The sequence below is a fragment of the Mastacembelus armatus genome, unplaced genomic scaffold (genome assembly GCF_900324485.2).
Source record: "Mastacembelus armatus unplaced genomic scaffold, fMasArm1.2, whole genome shotgun sequence".
NCBI lineage: Eukaryota > Metazoa > Chordata > Actinopteri > Synbranchiformes > Mastacembelidae > Mastacembelus > Mastacembelus armatus.
The window spans coordinates 1-19480 of NW_022872895.1; positions in this window are offsets into that span (position 1 = coordinate 1).

The following is a 19480-nucleotide window of genomic DNA, read 5'->3' on the forward strand; positions in this document are numbered from 1 at the left end:
GGCGTGATGAACCGGTTTTTTTGAAGAGACGTTCAAGGCGGCGGGCTTTGGGTTTTGAGGGAGGCGGAGTTCGGTGGTGTGTACCATGGGAGCAGTGCGGTAAGGATACAGATCTAGTTTTGAGTGGGGCGAAGGTGTGAGTAGATTTCTAGCTCACAGTTGAAATTGGATAACATGTTGGAGAGGGACGTGTGTATTAGATTATACATGAAAGGTTGTTGAGAGCAGCAGTGAAGGAGGGGAGGTCGATGTCTTTAAGTTACGGAAGGTGATGGTGCGGGAGAGGGTGGGTTTTGAAGAGAGGTAGTTTGGAGTTAAAGCAGACTAGTTTGTGGTCTGGAGAAGAAGGTGTCGAGGGTATAGAGATGACTGCAACTGTGACGCCAGAGCAGCAGACTAAGTCGAGGGTGTGGCCTAGAGAATGTGTTGGGGAGGTGATGTATTGTTGGAGCCCAAAGCTGTCCCAGACAGGAAATTAGGTCTTTGTAGCGGTGTGTTGGGATTGTCGAAGTGGATGTTAAAATCACCAAGAAGAATTATGTTGGCTGACAGAGAGATGAGGTCAGCTAAGAGGTCAGACAGTTCGTCCAAGAAGGTCGGGTTAGGTTTTGGTGGGCGGTAGATAGTGGCCAAGAAGGTTGGTGTGTGACCATGAATACGTGCTATGAGAGCTTCAAAGGACTGGAAGGTGATAGTGGGGTGGATGGATATTTTGTATTTAAGGTTGTACAGTATGGCGAGGCCGCCACCGCGTCCGAGAGGCGTGGATGGGTGAGATATGTGAAGCCAGGAGGAATAGATTGATTAAGTTCAGTGAAGTCGTTGGGCTGCTGCCAGGTTTCAGTTAAGCACAGGATGTCGAGATTGTGTTTAAGAATAATGTCAAAGATGAGGGATGCTTTTTGAGAGAGGGAGCGAACGTTAAGAAGCCCAAAATGAGTGTTGTGGAAAGGTGTCGAGTCCATGTTTCTGGGGATGTAGCTAGTACAGAGTGGTTGATCTGGCGTATACCTGATTTTCTAGGCTGAGGTCGGGAGGATGACCAGATGGAGGGGATTGGTAGTATGGAGTCAGATAGTCAGGCATGTGGGACAGAATGACAGATTGTCCAGTGTTAGTGTGTGGGGTACAGTGAACTGCATGTTGAATGTTGGTGGAAAGTATATGGGAGCCCAGGCGGTTAGGATGCAGACCATCTCCTGCAAAGAAGGCAGGTCGGTTCCAGAAGAGGTTGAAGTTGTCAATGAATTGGAGATTGTAGGACAGGGAGACAGACTTGATCCAAGTGTTGAGACTGAGGATTCTACTGAAGCGGCCAGAGCCTCTTCCAAACGTGGGGATGGGACCAGACATGAAAATAGTCTTACCACAGTTGCTTAGGAGGTGGAGGAGAGAGATAAAATCCTTTTTAGTCAGTTCAGACCGGTGGAGTGACGTGTCACAAGTTCCAATATGAACAATCACTCTAGAGATGGAAGACGGAAGTGTTGGCAGTAATCCAGGAAGCATGGCCAAGATGTCAGAGGCCATAGCTCCAGGGAGACAGTGAGTAGTGGCGTTGAAAAAGCGTACATTCCTTATAATTGAGTCTCCGATGATTAACGTGGTTGGGGGGAAAAGGGGGCGTGGAGAAGACGCCAGTAGTTGGCCGTTTGAGTCGTGTCGTCTTGCTGACTGGCGGGGAGGCGGGGCGGTGACATCGGGTGCTGAGGTGGAAGGTGGAGGCGGCAGTTCGGTTGGTCCGTAGCTAGGGAGCCCGTGAGTGTGCCTGAGCACGGCCTCGCGAAGGATCCTACGGCGCACTGATGTAGTAGCTGAGCGGGATGGAGACTGTTTTCCGCCGTGGCAACGGGCTCCGCGAGGAGCACTTGGACTAAGGCGGGGCGGCGGGTGTCGTCAGAGGGGAGCGAGAGCAGGTGACGGCGCTGAACGACATTGGCGGGTGACGGGGGTGTTGGGAAACCGGAGCGGAACGATCCGGTACGTGGTTAGCGGATGAGGCCGTATGTAGGTCCGGGGTGGCAGAAGACAGAGGTGCAAATGGATTGGAGAGGTCTAGAGAGGGACGCGGAGACCCGTGGTGATATCTTTTCCGCCCACGAACCGCAACCTCGGTCCAGGAGGACCGAAGACATGGTGTAGAAGAGGAGGAGGGTCGAGGACAGGTTGACGGGTCCCATGGGGCAGTGTCCTGGAGAGTGAAGGTAAGTGTGGAGATCTTCCTCGACTGCTCGAGGGCAACGTCCCTGAAGCTAGTCAGTATGGAGTCTTTCTGTTGGAGATCGTGAGAGAGGCGGCGTATTTCCTGCTTTAATTTGGTGATTTCATTGTTTGCTAGACGGAGTAGTAGATTGGCATTGTCCGAGTTGGTATTGTCAGGTAGTGTTGGCGTTGTTGTTGTTGCTCTTGGTGTTGGTGGCGTTGTAGGAGCCTGGCTGGTTGTGTCGATCGCCATCTTGTCGGTCGCCATCTTGTCGGTGCAGCAAGTCCAGAAATGACTACCTCCTGAATTTAGAAATTCAACCTTACCTCCGGGTAAGGTTGAATGTATTTTTGAAATGTTTTCTGATCTGTTGAATGTATTTTTTGAAATGTTTCCTGACCTGTTGAATGTATTTTTGAAATGTTTTCTGACATGGTGAATGTATTTTTGAAATATTTTCTGACCTGGTGAATGTATTCACGAAATATTTGTTGTCCTACTGTATGTATGTGTTTTTGAAATATTTTCTGACCTGTAATAAATTTTCTAACATTTTGAATGTATTTCTGTGTACAAGGTCTTTATTTTATCTCATTGTTAAAATAAAAACACACCACAAATCAATATACAACATATCATTTATTATCATCTCAGAAATACACATTGAATACATTTAAACATGCAGTGTACTGGCTCATTACACACACACTATCTTTAATATCATTTATTATCATCTCAGAAATACACATTGAACACATGTAAACTTGTTGTGTACAGATGCAGGTCTAATTCCAGCGACAAAGCTTGAGACCCTCTGGTCATTGCGAGCCAGGTTGCAGCCATATTTTTTAATAAACTTGCTGTAGCTCATGCCTTTCTGGACGTGGCTCAGGAAAAACAGACAGTGCTCCCCACAGGTCACAGAGAAGGGCGCCTGAACCTGACTACGTGAATAAAGCACTCTGCTGGCGTTTTTCAGGAGAAACCGACCAATATGGGGATTGAATCTGTCTGGGGCGTGTCCGAAGCTGTCAAAAAAATATGCTTGCCGACCACTTGACAGATATATGGCCATCCAGTGCTCTCCGGGTAAGGTTGAAGGATCGGTGTTTACAATCAGAGCGGCAGGGCGTTTGGTTATTTTGAGCCTGGTCAGATGGTCACAGGGCTTCACGCCCACAAAATAGGTTCTGTCGCCAATTATCTTTTTAGCAGCACCAGTCAATTTGATAGTGTTCATGTCTCAATAATAATCCACCAACACCTGTCTGCTGTTTGACACTTCAATAACTGAATCGTAGACTGCATAACAGATTAAGTTAACGGTGCGTGCCAGGGGAGTCCTGAATCTCACTTCCAGTCGGACATTTCCGGTTTTGATTAAAGACACATTTCCCCCACTCCCGCCATCAGGCTCCAGGTTAAAGCAGAACAGCGCATAACCCTGGCCAAAATCTTCCGGCCTGTCTTTAAGATGTCGCCCGGTTGTCTGGATTAGCTGGTAATATTCACGCACGTACTGACCCCGGGGGAAGTGGGGCTGAAACGCCTTAGCGGGGTGGGCCTGGCCGTCAGCATAGAGACACAGGTACTCTAGGTCCATATGTTCAAAATTAAATGGGTTTCTGGTGAAACTCCCTGTGAACCCTTCATTGTCGACGAAACCCAGGATGACAAATTTAGGAATCTGACCCAGATATAGATTGTCCTGCCAGCACACCCGGGTTCCGGGCGGAATCGAGTGTGTTTTCAGCGCTACTCTGTCGACGCTGTATTTGGCATTTGTGTGTTGTAACACACGGCTGTGTGCGAGTTTTACCTGAGGTGACAGTGTGACCTTTTTCACAAAAAGACTGGCGCTCAGGATTTTAACACAGAATTGCGTATTGGGCGCGGCCATCAGGCAGAATTCGTCTTTCGCCCTTATGAATTTCATGGAAATGTCGAGTCCGTTTAGCAGGAATTTTTCCTGAAAAAACAGGTCCACATGCACCGGTGCAATTAATTCCACAATCCTGCTGTTTTCTGTATAGCGGCCTCTGGCCCCTAAGCCCCTGTTTTCACCGTCCAGGGTATGATTATTCATGTGGCCGCTGGTGTCCTTAACAAATAGCGCGGTGCTGAACTGGGATTCCAGGGTATCCCGGCCATAATTGATTAAGCATTCAATCACACCCCTATAAGGATATGTATTTGATGCCTGGGTGATTAACCTGTCACCCAGCATCACATCCACCTGCGAAAACAGTGTACATCCTGGATAATTCACAAAGCCCACGTCTACACCGTTTCCAATGTTGAGATGAAAAAATCAATAGGCGAGTTGTCGTTGATCGCAGAGACTGGGGGGATTTCAATGAATGTATATTTTTCGATGCTCGTTTGTGTACATGGCACCGTGAACAGATCCGCTCAGTCTTTACACTTCAGCGGACCGGTTGTGAATGAGCGACATGTTAAAATAATGTCTTACTCGCGCTTCGTCTGTTAGATCTCGTCTGCGCCGCTGACAGCTGGAGCCTTTTCTTTTTGGTTTTGTGGGTTTGTTGGGGTGTGGTTGGTGTGTGTTGGGGGGGTGGGTGGTGTGTGGTGGGGTTGGGGTTTTTGTGGGGTGGGGGGGGGGGTGGGGGTTTGGGTTTTTTGTGTTGTTGGGTTGTGGTGGGTGTGGTGGTGTGGGGTTGGGGGGGGTTGGGGTGGGTTTGGTGTTTGTGGGGGTTTGGGTTGTGTGTGGGGTGTTTTGGTGTTGTGGGGGGGGTGTTTGTGTGTGCGGGTTGTGGGTTGTTGGGCGTGGTTGTGTCGTGGCTTGGTGGGGGTTGTGTTTTGTGGTGCGTTTGGGGGGGGTTTGTTGGTGTTCGGGGTGGTTTTGGGTGTTGTGGTGTGGTGTTGGTGTTTGGTGGTGTTGTTTGTGTTTGTGTGGGTTGGGGGTGGTTTTTTGGGGGGTCTTGGTTGGGTTTTTGGTGGGTTTTTTGGTGGGTTGGTGGGGCTGGGGTGTGTGTTGTGTGTGTTGTTGGTGGTGGGTGGGGGTGTTGTGGGGGGGTGGGGGTGTTGGTTTGTGTTGGTGTGGTGGGTGGGTTGGGGGTTGTTGTGTTGGTTGGGTTGTGGTTGTTGGGTGTGGGTGTGGTGGTTTGGGTGGCTGGTGGGGTTGTGTGGGGTGGTGTGTGGTGGTTTCGGCTTTTGGGGTGTGGGGTGGGGTGTGGTTGTGGTGGTGTTTTGTGTTTGTTTTTGTGGGGGTGTTTGGTGGGGGGGGTGGGGTGTTTGGGGTGTTGGGTTTGTTGTTGGGTGGGGGGGTGTTTTGTTTGTTTTTTGGGCGGTGTGGGGTGGTTTTGGGGGGTGGTTGGTGGTGTTGTGGTTTGTGTTTTTGGTATGTTTGTGTGTGTGTTGTTGGGGTGGTGTGTTGGGGGTCTTGTGGTTGGTGGGGGTGGGGGGGTGGGGTTGGTGGTTTTGGGAGTGGTGTGTGTGGTGGTGGTTTTTGTGTTTGTGTTTTTGTTGGTTTGGTTTTGTGTCGTGTGGTGGGGTGGGTGGTTGGGGCTTGCGGGGTTCGGTTTTGGTGTTTGGGGGGTGTTGTGGGTGGGGTTTTTTTTGGGTGGTGGGTTTGGGGGTGTTGATTCTGTTGTTTGTTTGTGGGGGTGTTGTTTGTGTGTTTGGTGCGGTTTTTTTTATGGTTGTGGGGGGGTTGGTTGGTGGGGTTTTTTTGGTGGGTTGGGGGGTGTTTGTGTGGGTTGGTTGTTTTTTTGTTTTTGGGTGTGGTTTTGGTGTTGTTGGTGTTTTTTGGGGTTGGTGGTTGGCGTTTTTGGGTTTGGGTGGGTGTTTGTTGGGTGGCTGTGGGGCTGGGTTGTTTGTGTGGTGGGGGTTGGTGGTTGGTTTTTTGGTGGTTTGTGGTTGTGGTTGGTGTGTGTTTGTGGTTTTGTGTGGTTGTGTGTGGTGTTGTGTTTTGGGTTTGTGGTGGGTGGTTGGTTGTTGGTTTTTGTTGTTTGGTGTTTGTTGGGTGGGGGGTGGTGGGGTTTTTGTTGGTTGGGGGTGTGTTTTGTGGCGGGGTTGGTGGTGTGTGGTGTTGGTTCCTGGGGTGGTGGTGTGTGGGGTTGGTGTGTGTTTTTGGGTGGGTGTTTTGTGGTTTGTTTTTCGGCGTGTTTTTCGGGGTGGGGGGGTGGTGTCTTGTTTTTTTGGTGTTGGTTTTTTGGGTGTGTGGTTGCTTGTTTTTTGGTGGTTGTTGTTGTTTTGTTGGTTTGTGGGTTGTGTGTTGTGTGGTTGTGTGTTGTTGGTGGTTTTTTTGGTTGTGGTTGGGTGTGTGTTGGTGGGGGTGTTGTGTTTTGTGTGGTTTGGGTGGGTGGGGGGTGTGGGTTTGGTGGGTGGGTGTGTTTTTGGTTGTGTTTTTGGTGTGGGTGTTTTGTGGGTGGGTGTTTGTGTGTGGTGGGTGGTGTTTGTGGGGGTGGGTGGTGGGGGGGGGGGGTGCGTTTGTGTGTTGGGGGGTTTGTTTGGTGTTGTTTTGGTGGCTTGATGGGGTGTGTGTTGGGTTGTGTGAGTGGGGTGGGCGTGTTGTGTTGTGTTTTGGGTTTTTGTTGTGGGGGGGTTTTTTGTGGGTGTGTTGTGGTTGGTGGGTGGTTTTTTGGTGTGGTGTGGGTGGGGGTTGGGTGGGGGTGTTGGTGTTGGGGTGTGTGTTTGCGGTGGGGTTGGTGGGTTGGGGGGTTTGGTTTTAGGGGGTTGGGTGGGGGGGGGGGGTGGGGGTTGTGGTTTCGTGGTTTGGTTGGGCTTGTAGGTTTTGGGGGTGTGGTGTTTTGGGTGTGGTTGTGTTTGGTGTTGGTTGTGGTGGGTGTGTGTTGGTTGTTTGGGGCCCCGTCTGACAGAGCCACTAGCTGTTTTACGCGCCTTTTTGCTCTGACTGTGAGTTTGTAGCCGGCTCCCAGGAGGTCGTTTAAGGCTCGTGGGGTATACACAGCAACACCTCCCCCCTCCTGCTTCCCATTCATCAGCTTGCGTGAAATATTACTCATTACATCTCCTGCAATATTAGCCGCTGCTGATTTTAAATGTGGCTTTGCGAGGTTAACCGTTTTCTGAGCAGCGGAACCGCCCATCTAAACAGGTTCCGGAATAATCCGCCGAGCCCGTTCCCGTATTGGGTGTGGGCCCCCGCGAACCCGTGCAGCTCTCCACCGGCCTGATTCTGATAATATCTCAGCAGCCTGTCACCGTTATCGGGCGTGTATGGGCACCTCATCATGGTCTCACAGGGCGGAAATGTAATTTCACGATAACCTTTCCAAAGAGAAATGGGACGTGTTCGTCCTGGTCGTTTTTCAACGACAGCTCTATGCAATCGATCCGGTGTTTGGCGAGGCGTGTATTGTCTGGCTTGTCAAAGTGGACTGTGTGTATTTTCCCTCGTTTCTCCGCTGTTATATTAACGCATCAGAGTAATGGGGCACACGTGTCACCCACCAGCTGATGTTCGATAATATCTGAATATACAAAGATATTATACAATCCTGCATGGATATCCGCAGGGTGTGGTGCTGTGAATAATCTCGCCCAGGTCGGGATACTATGGGCTGCTTCATCCGGATCAAACCCCAGTATCCTAGCAAGCCGGCCTTTAAATTTCAGCACCAGCCCTTCAGCACCAGATATTTGGACTCTGTGTGAAATCTGATTGTAGCGCATTTTTATAAACATAGTGCCTGCGTCTAGCGCACACGCGTTGTTGAATTCTTGTGCTATTCTGTCCACACTGTCATAATGTCCTACAGGAATTGTGATCATGTTTTCCTTCCCGGTTCTTGGTGCTTTTATCAAAATAGATGCGTCATCTTTGGGGAAGCTGCGCCACGTCGCGGGGTACTGTATTTCTGAAAGCCCCACTTCATACGTGTCGTATTGCCTTGGCTAAGTGTACCCTGTAACACCAAATCTTGTTGTTGGGATATAATTTTGTCGATGCGTTACTTGGGAGAGTTACATGGAAGCTTGCAGCCCGACGCTTCTCCATGCTGACACTCTACTGTTTACAAATGTTCCTTTTGATCCTTCAAGCCTCTGATCACAGTAGGTGTTAATCCACCCCAGGTTTTGATAGTTGACAGTGCTGTAGGGTGATGGCGCCGGGGCGCTCTTGATTACAGCGTGACCGTACTGTCCTATGGTGCTTATCTCTCTCTCAGATGTTCTGGATATCTCTGCCATCCACCCAGGTGTTAAATTTCTCGGGCCATCCGAGCCATTTTACTAGAAACTTGCCACGGCGTCTGGCTCTTATTTCCTCTATCTTATAGGGTTTGTCTGGATCTACAATCACCGGCTGCAGCTCCTCCTGATAAAACCCCCCTTTCACAGACTCGCCAGATAAATCCTGAAGTCTGTAAACAGTGGGGGTTGTCAGCCGGCGTCCTTTTATAGTGAAAATTTCATCTGTGAATGTCTGATGGTACCCCTTTCTGAACGCCCCTCTATGTTTTAAAATCCTTACTGTGTCGCCTATCTCAAATTTGAATGGCTGTGGGTGGATTTCATCCTTGGTCCTGTACAGCGTCTTGATCACCTCTTTCTCATTTTCTCTATTCACAGATACTGGGGATCTTTTAATTGACCTGTGATATGCCGAGTTATATGCCCGCACCAGATCGTCTATTTTATCAATATATCTTCGTGAATTAACATCTGTTAAATAACGCCACATCCGCCCTTTAAACGTTCTGTTAAACCTCTCCACGACGCTGGCTTTAGTTTCGTTATATGTAGAGAAAAGTACAATGTTGTGCTTTTTCAACAACTGTTTAAAGTGTCTGTTGTGAAACTCTGTCCCATGGTCAGTCTGCAGCCTAAGTGGCACTCGTCCTTCATCGAGTATGCTCTTATATGCGTCAGCTACAACAGGCCCGCTCTTTGATGTTAGACACCGAACCCAGGCATATTTTGAAAATACATCGATGCACATTAATAGATAGCGCACTTTATCGTTTTCTGATGCATATTCGCTCATGTCTACAAGATCGCACTGATGCTGACGGTCTATCCCCCCCACCAACACTCGTCGCCTGGGGAAATTTTTCCTGCTGGGTGCGTGTAAAGTGTAAGCATCTTGTCCCCATAAATATTTTTTGACATCAGATAATGCAGGATTAGCCCCTACGTCTACTCTAACTGCATTGCGCAGCTTATTAATGCCTGATAGTCCACCGGGGTGGGATGGATCATGATAAATTCTGTGCATCACCCCCTCCATCGTGTAAAATAATGACTAGTTTCTTTTCAATGCTCATGTTTTTTATTCACAATCATCAGCATGGTACACACACAGTGTTAATGATTGAATACAGTAGCGTTTAATGAATACAGCTGTGATTAATGATGGAGAGCTTCACAAATATCAGAGTGTTATATGATAAAACATGCATACCATAATGAAAGAATGAATGAACAAACATCAAAACATATAATGATGGAGAGCTTCACAGATATTTAATGAATACCGTGGCGTTTAATGAAAAAACAGATATTTAATGAATACAGTGGCGTTTAATGAATACAGTGGCGTTTAATGAAAAAACACAATAACAACGGATAGACTTGGTACAATGCTGTTTTCACACTACCCCTGCTGCCCAGGTGTCCACGAGGACTGACAGATTTTCAATTTCAGCAAAATTCTTGAAGCCCCAGACTTCTTCAGGTTTGATGCGTTTCTCTGAGGTCTTTTGGTTTTGCAGAATAACTTCAGCAGCCCCTGCGATCCTGGCGTTTTCGACAGCCATGCCATTCTTGCGCAGGTATGCTGAGAGAGCAGGAATGAAGCGGGCCGACCACAACCTCTCCATAAGAAAGTCAAAACGACGCTCCATGAATTCTGCAGGGAACCCGTAAAGACACTCGTGGTTTTCCTGGGACAGACAGTCAACCTCGCAGGCCCGGCACCATTTCTGCCGGTCGATCCAGCATTGAGCTAACGCTCTGTACAGCAAATGCGTTACTCCATTCTCCATCATCTTTACAAAGGCCGCTGACTCCTCTTCATCTCTGGGGCGCGGCGTTGATGTTGGGTGAATCCAGCGATACAATTCCTGCTCCGCCTCCAGAGTCATGGGCCCGTCAATCTCTATTTTTTAGAAATATGAAATACAACGTTAAACACTATTGACCACACACACACACACACACACACAAACACACACCTGACCCCCGCATAGGTCTGCAGATTCTTACCGTCCTGTCTCACAGGCTCTGGGTCGCACCTTGCTCAGCAGGCGAGAGACACATTTCCTCAGGAAATTCCACGTCATCATAAAGCAAGCATCTCCTAACCCCACTAGCATCTGAGATACCCTCGTCCTCGCTGATTGCATTGTCAATCTTGGCGAACACATCTTGCAGGCCCCACCAGTCAGCCCACTGGATAAAACAGAAGTCCTTAAACCATGAGATATTGTCGGCAGACCACACCGGATAGGGGTGTATGTCCCACTCTGTATGATTACGCCACGATACGATTTGCTCTCTGTCATCACACACTCTTATCAGAATGAAATCTGACGCGTGCGCATCAAAACGATTGGCGAATACCCTGAATAACTGCTGACTGTCAGGACTGGCCCACTGTATGACATAAGTATCGTTCTCAGCGCCTCGGTGGTTGAGATCGGTACATATCTCAGTGCGAAATATCATCCAGTCCTCCACAGTCATAGCCCGCGACCCTCCCTGACCCCACCACTCCCCGGTACACACATTTTCCCCGAGAAACACGACCCTCCCCTCACTATATTTAAACTCGTAAACATACCCTAGCGAACCCTCGTACAGCCAAACGCGGGGGCCTGCAGCATCGTCAGACACATGCCTTCTACGACGTTTGATTGGCGCGCCAGGAATGATCGCGGGACACGTACCTAGGTCACACGACGCATGCGCGCTGTCACTGTTTCCGTCGACACGCCCGCCGTTTCCGGCGACGTGCCCACCGCCGCATCCGCCCCTGATAACGACATCACTAGAGATTCCGCTGCTGCCCATGGTTGCTCGATGTCGAACTTAGATAAAATCATACTGAATGACCCGCATACACCTACATTTATACAACGTAACTGACACATCCCATGAGTAACGTCATGACCAATAGGAAAATCGCGCCGCCCCGGTGGGTGGAGAGCATGACGACGATTTTATGGTTTATTATCTTTATGACTGTCATAAATAACGGCCATAAAAAGTGACCCCCCTTAATAGCCCCCGCCACATAAACCATTATATATACTACTCTGGACAAATTTTGACATGTCCTGACATTTGTGCTTTTTTGAGCATTTGTGCATTTGTGAATAATTTCAATACTACTTGACAGGGGTGGTTCTAGAATCAGACTTTTAGGGGTGCTCAGGTCCTGTGCAGAATGTGACATTTGTACAGGACCTTATGCCCAGTGCTTTTTCTGCTGTCTTGATCTTGTCTACCTCTTTATGCTGTCAACCAAATAGCAAGCTTAATAACCCTCTGGGGTCTGAGGGGGTTTTTGGGGCCTGGACAAATTGTGACATGTCCTGACATTTGTGCTTTTTCAGTGTTTTTTAAACATATTAATGTCTAAAGTCTGATAACACTGTAATCAGCACAAAATTGGCTACAATAATATGTGAGCTTCAAGTTTATACATTATTGTGTTTTTGAGAAAAAAGTGTTTATGCATGGTTAGTGAAAAACTACAATTTTTTACTCACTGAAATAAGACCATAAAACACAAACAGAACATTGGTTCACAAGACTTTGGAGACCAGCATGTTGTAGGCTAAAGAGCTTACTTCAGAGTGCTGTGAATGTCATCTTGTTCACACATTCACAGTAAACAATACACTGATTTAAATTTTCTAAGACACTTTTTGTCCAGAAAGGCCATATGCAAGAGGGTGTGTCTGAGGATGAATAGTCATGTGATTTACCTGAGAAGACAAAAGACGCACTGAACGACCAGACAAAGCCGCGCATAATGAGCCTTTCAGTCAATGTAGATGGGACGGATTAGTGCAGCACAATACAACACAATGAGGAGCCAAACGATCCTCATTTGAGTTAAAATCAGTGTTTTTACTCTGAGGACAAGCTAAACTATTTGTCTCTGTGTGGAATGTAAGGAGCGCCGCTTCACGTGCATAACGTGCCATAATCCAAACGCGCAGTAAAAAAAGTGGAGCGGGTTGAGCCCAAAAGTGAGTAAATTCTATGATGAAGTTTGATATTTTGTGTCATTTCTCGGGGGCGTGCACATATTTACCTGGTTCACCTGAGATTATTTACATGTGAACAGTGGACAGTGTACAAGGCGGGACCGCATTACCTGTAATGAGTTGAGACAGGAGAAAACGGACGTTCATACGGATTAAATAAAAAGTGATGATTTGTTTTTGACTTGAATTGTTTCACTCAAAAGAAAACATCTCAAGCTTTCTAGCCATATAATTCTTATTTTTATGAGCCAAGTATTCGCTGAGATTGGTGTTTTGTTTTATTAACGCAGTTACCAGTGCTGGGATGCCGATGATGGTTGGTGCTGTTCCTGGAGGAACGTTCTGGCAGGCCTCAGGTGAAGGATGCACTTCAGGAAATAAAACATTTAAATAGAGGAAGTGCCAATTGGACTGTACTATGTGCTGGCCACCTTGGAGGGGAAGTTAGGAAATTTGTTTTGGAGGTTTTGTTTATTTGTATAAGTTATGTTAGAAGTTCCAGATATTTGTTGGGTTAATATTTCATTGGTGATATTGGGATTAAGATTAATTTAATAATTATTTGGTATTTGTAGTTTAGTGGTAGTTTGTGTCTTTGTTATCCCCCTGTGTGTGTTTAGTGGTCTGATCAGCCACTATATATATCTCCTTCTGTGTTCAGTCTGGGTCAGTTTGTCTTTAGTTAGTTTGCACAGTGGTGTCATTTTTTTAAATTGATTTAGCCTGAGTTCAGTTTGGTTTCTTTGACTGGTTTTAAGAGCTCATATTATGATTATAAAGTTAAGTTATTTTGTCTATTTCTTTTTGGGGAAATAAAAACCCATTTTTTTTCGGATATTTTTGCCTGTGTCCTCGTGTGTGCCGGCTCGGTCCCTTACAGTTTGGTGGCAGTGGTGGGATCTGTAGGTTGAGGACACAGTTTTTTTTTCCCTCTTCCTTTACCCTCTCCAGCTGTGTCTCTACAAAAAAATTTTTTTTGTGCAACAGGGAGGAAGAGGTGCAAGAAGTCGGGCAGAGAATAGAGATGTGTGTACTGGATAGGGAGACCAAGTGGTCCATGACGAGGAGCTGGAGACTGGGATTCCGAGAGTGGCTCCTGGTGCTGAGTGTGAGGACGCGAGGGAGCCAACATTGAAGGATTTGGCTGGTATACTCCAGGCCTTCATGGGGCAGCAGGAGGCCCGGGAGATGCGACTGAAAGAGGAAAACACACGACAGGAGCATCGGTTCAAGGTACTACATCAATTTTTTGCAGATGGAGGTACAGGCCCGCACTTCCCCTGTTCCAGAGCTCACCTCACCAGTACCTGATCCCGTAGAGACTGTTGGTTTGGATGATTTTCCCTCACAGGCCCAAGTTACACCTACCTGTACTCCTGAGATCACCCAGACAGCCCATGCAACCTCAGGTCAGTTACAAGTTTTTCCTGATCCAAGATTAAAAAAACTGACAGAAACTGATGATGTTGAACATTTTCTTGTTACATTTGAATTGATGGCAACAGCATGTCGGTGGATAAAAGCGGACTGGGTTTTTCATCTAATACCCTTGCTCACTGGCAAGGCTAGAAGTGCCTATGTTAATATGGATGTGGATGATTCTACGGACTATGAAAAGGTGAAAACAGCTATTCTGCAAAAATATGACATTAATCCTGAGTCCTATTGGCAGAGATTTCGCTCTTTAGAGGTTGGACCTGGGGAGAGCCCCAAGGAACTCTATGTGAGGCTTAAAGAGCTGTATGGTAAATGGATACAACCTAAAGGTAAAACTTTTCAAGAAATTGGTGAAATCATTATCATGGAGCAATATTTAAGAATGCTGTCCCCTGAGCTTCAGGTCTGGATTAAAGAACATGGACCTAAATCTGCAGCTGAAGCAGCCGTCCTGGTTGAAGTGTTTGTAGCGGCCCGAAAAAGAAACCAGCCATGGAGCAATACAGCCTGGAAGGTTGGTAAGGATGCCCGCAGGCCGACACTTCCTTCATACCATCCGAAGTCAATGCCAGCTGTGGGTAAGGCTCCTGTAAAGGAGGAACAAGCTAAACCATTAAGACCCTCTGGTAAAATACTTATTTGTCATCTATGTGGACAGGAAGGGCACATTAAACCGTCATGCCCAAGAAACCCTGTTAAGCTTACACAGATGTGTTTTGTTCCATGACAGAACTTTGAGCTCAAAATAAACAGTCCATGAAAATGACAAATGTGAAAATCAATGGACAGAATCTTAGAGCCGTGCTGGATACTGGCAGCTCTCAGACCCTTGTACACAGACGGTACGTACCAGCTAATATCGTTTGTACTCTAGAGACTATTTCAATTTGCTGTTTGCATGGTGACGAGAAGCCTTATTCCAGTGCTGATCTCTACATTGAAGTACAAGGACAGCCATACTTGCTAAATGTTGTGGTGGCTGATAACTTGCCCTTTCCAGTGGTTTTGGGGCATGACCTGCCAGTCCTTGTTGACTTATTGGGCAAAGAAAGGAACTGTATAGTGGCTGTGACTAGGGCACAAGCAAAGAGAGAAGAGCCCTCTCCAACTCTTAGTGTCTTGCCTTTTTATGCTGCAGAGCTAGAGACACTTCCGGGGAATCCTCGAAAGTCACAAACCAGCGAAGGCAAGAGAAGTTTAAAAACACAGTGGTAGATCCACCAGGTGAGGCTATTCCAGACATGCCTCTAGGCTTTCAGTTGCCGGCTGATATAATTCAAATGCAGAAAAATGATCCAACTTTGTCCCCTTATTTGTTGGGAGCTAGGCAGGAAGAAGCAGGATGTGAGCCAGGCAATGAAGAGTACTTCTTGCAGAAGGGGGGATCCACTATCACCAGCATGGCCAGAGTAAGCGGTTAGTGGTTCCTGAGGTAGATCGAGACATAATACTTGCCTTGGGTCACTCTATTGCTTGGGCTGGCCACCTAGGGAAACATAAGACCACTGCTCGTATAAAACGTCATTTCTACTGGCCTGGTTTGAATTCTGATGTGGCTCAGTTTTGTAAAAGTTGCCCTGAGTGTCAGAAAATGTCTATCAGAGGCCCCACTAGAGCTCCATTACAACCTCTACCAATTGTGAGTACCCCTTTTGAACGTTTGGGGATGGACATTGTCGGCCCTGTGGGGAAAAAAGCAAAACAGGAAATCAGTATATGTTGGTTATTGTTTACTATGCTACCAAATACCCAGAAGTGTTTCCCCTCAAATCTGTTAAAGCAAGAGTTGTGGCATTTTCCTCGGTGCAATTTTTTTCAAGGGTGGGTTTCCCCCAGGAAATCTTAACAGACCAAGGTAGTAATTTTATGTGTACATTGCTGAAGCAGGTCTACCAATTCTTGGGCATCAAGAGTGTGTGTGGACTACTCCTTACCAACCACAGGCGGATGAACTAACTGAGCGTTTCAACCAGACTCTCATGCAAATGCTCTGTACGTTTGTAAATGATACTGGATCTGATTGGGATCATTGGCTCCCTTACCTGCTCTTTGCCTATAGGGAAGTCCCTCAGGCTTCGACTGCGTTTTCCCCCTTTGAACTGCTTTATGGTCATGAAGTAAGGGGACCTTTGACCTTGCTGAGAGAAGCCTGGGAAGGCGATCAGGGAAGGGAGGGGCCTATTAACATAATTTCTTATGTCCTTCAGATGAGAGAAAAGTTGCAAAAAATGAGTGAATTGGCCAAAGTACTTATGATGGAGGCCCAGCAGCAACAGAAGACATGATACGATCGAGCAGCCCGACAGAGAAGCTTTGACCCTGGTCAAAAAGTTTTGGTTATGCTACCAACCAATGACAGTAAGCTGCTGGCAAGGTGGCAGGGGCCTTTTGTAGTGGAAAGGAAACTTGGAGCTACAACTTACCAGGTCTCTTACTCCAGGAGGTAAGCGGTCCAGTCGTGTGCTTCATGTGAATCTGCTTAAGGAATGGGTTCCAAGGACTAGAGGAAAGGCAGAGGTGATGCTGATCCAAGGAGTGAAGGAGGAGGAGGAAATGGATGATGAATACCTTCCTACACCAAGAACCTCAGATCCGGACTTGAGTCATCTTTTTGATGATCAGCAGTTTGAGGTAAAGTCAATGATTGACTGTGATATGTTTCAAGAGTACCCGGGCCGTACTAATCTTGTAGAACATGATATTGTTTGAAAGAAAATGCAGCTGTGAGGCGCGTGAGTTATCGGATTCCTGAGCGTCTCCTAATACCTTTGAGGAAGGAGGTGGATTTCATGCCATCCCTGGGAATCATCCAACCTTCAAAGAGTGAGTGGTGTAATCCAGTGGTGTTAGTACCTAAAAAAGATGGGACAATAAGATTTTGTATCGACTTTAGGTATTTGAATGCCATTTCAAAGTTCGATTCTTATCCAAACCCATGTGATGGCCGCCCCGTGGCCACCCACAGCTGAGACTAATGTCGGTAATCCTCAAGCACTACACATCTGAGTTTCTTTAGTTTAAGTTAATTTCAATTTATTTTACATTAGAGAAATATAAAATAATTACTCTTGTTACTCTTTAAGCATATGTACTAATCATTATTTCTTTGAGTTACCAGTGCTGGGATGCCGATGGTGGTTGGTGCTGCTCCTGGAGGGATGTTCTGGCAGGCCTCAGGCAAAGGATGGACTCCAGGAAATAAAACACTTAAATAGAGGAAGGGGCCAATTGAACTGTACTATGTGCTGGCCACCTTGTAGGGGAAGTTGGGAAATTTGTTTGGAGGTTTTGTTTATTTGTATAAGTTATGTTAGAAGTTTCAGATATTTGTTGGGTTAATATTTCATTGGTGATATTGGGATTAAGATTAATTTAATATTTATTTGGTATTTGTAGTTTAGTGGTAGTTTGTGTCTTTGTTATCCCCCTGTGTGTGTTTAGTGGTCTGATCAGCCACTATATATATCTCCTTCTGTGTTCAGTCTGTGGGTCAGTTTGTCTTTAGTTAGTTTGCACAGTGGTGTCATTTTTTTTTTTATTGATTTAGCCTGAGTTCAGTTTGGCTTCTTTGACCGGTTTTAAGAGCTCATATTATGATTATAAAGTTAAGTTATTTTGTCTATTTCTTTTTGGGGAAATAAAAACCCATTTTTTTTCGGATATTTTTGCCTGTGTCCTCGTCTGTGCCAGATTGGTCCCTTACAAGCACCATATCACCTTGCCCACCATTAACTTGTTCCAAATATACTTTGTACAGTTGTTTCACTGGGAGCTAGCAGAACACAATAAGAATGATGTTCATAGGCCATAACCACTTTGTATTATTGCAAGTTATTTAACAGGAGACAATCTTACAGTGGATAGTTGGGCAGTGGATGTGGATGTAGATGGATGGATGGATGGCTCCTCTTGGAGCACTAAAAATTTAATAACTGCTGTAACAACTTAATTTCCCCTTGGGGATTAATAAAGTACTTCTTCTTCTTCTTCATTACCACATTCAGCATTGCTCTGTGATATGTAATGATAAATAATTCAATAATAATATCTACCTGTTTGAAGAAGCTTTTTATATTTATTTGCATTTGCTGCCACATTGGTTTGGCACCTGTAGGGCTGCACCTGCATGGACATTGAAGCATCAGTGGAGCACATCTGATGGAATCAAATCTAAGAAAAAAACTCAAAATTCTGAGAAAGAAGCAAACTGATGCACTGGAAAAAAAAAAAAAATTAACCTTAACTAAATGAACTAAACTTGACCTTAACCTAATTCTAATGTGTACCCTAGATCTCGGTTTTTGTAGCTAGTACAGCCATGATATCTGTTGTTCATACACAATTTAGGTTCTCCGCTGTAGATTTTCCACAATAATAAAAGGACATATTACTTTCTAAACCTTCTCAGCAGTTCTGCACAGTTTACATACCAATCAACACACTTAACCTGCACTTATGTGCCAGGAAATAAATTGATAAAATTTATGAATCAATAAATTGATTTTTTTTTTCACTGTCAAAATCAACTGTCATACAGGCAAGCTGTTGTGACTGAGTGGTTACATCTTGTCACAAGTTGACAAATAAATAAATAAATAAATAAAAAAGGTAAACACAAATAAAACACAACCCTGAACATACAATCAGTAAAAATGTAATAATTTAACTAAAGATATTTTAATATATGTTGAGCAAAAACACTGTTTGATGATGATCTAGTGGAGAACAAAAGAACAGGGCTAGTGTATATACACACAGGAGACAATTGAACACAGGTGAAAATATTGAACAACACAATAAATTAGGAAGATAAAACATGACTTATAACTTATAAATATATAATAGATTTTTGTAAGAGAAATAGCTACTGTTGAAAGGATAGTTTTTTTCTCAGACCAGAAAGCAGCAGGAGCTACAAAACACATATGCTTCAAGATCTCTGTGGCTTTATTTGTGTTTCTAGACGATCTGCGGAGTGTGTTGCTCTCCGAGTAAGCGAATCACTTTCTCTTGCAAGCGTGTCGTGTTGTGTGTGTTGTATAGTTCATCTACAGACTAGCTATAGCTTAACACACATAAAAACCAACTAAACTCTAAACAATTCATTAACTGCTACATTCCGGTACTAGTCAAGTATCTTTCTATTTTGACCGGTATTTATTGCTATTTCCTGACTTAGTGCTCGTTAGCCTACCGGTTAGCTTAGCTAGCTAGTTAGCTTAGCTAACATGGCCTCTCCCTCTCTCTCTCTTTCCTGCTCGGTGTGCCACATGTTTAGTTATTCCTCTGCCTCCTTTAGCGATAATGATACCTGTAATAAGTATAAGGTTCTGTTAGCCTTGGAGGCGAAGATCACGTTTCTAATAGATTTTCCCCACTCAGCGACACACCCGCTGAGAAACCGACTCTGATAATTGGGGATTCCATAGTCAGAAACGTGAAAATAGAGACGCCAGCGACCATAGTCAAATGTATTCCTGGGGCCAGAGCGGGCGGCATCGAGTCAAAGCTGAAGCTGCTGGCTAAGGCTAATCGTAAATACGGAAAAATTGTTATTCACGTCGGCAGCAATGACACCCGATTACGCCAATCGGTGGTCACTAAAATTAATGTTGAGTCGGTGTGTAACTTCGCT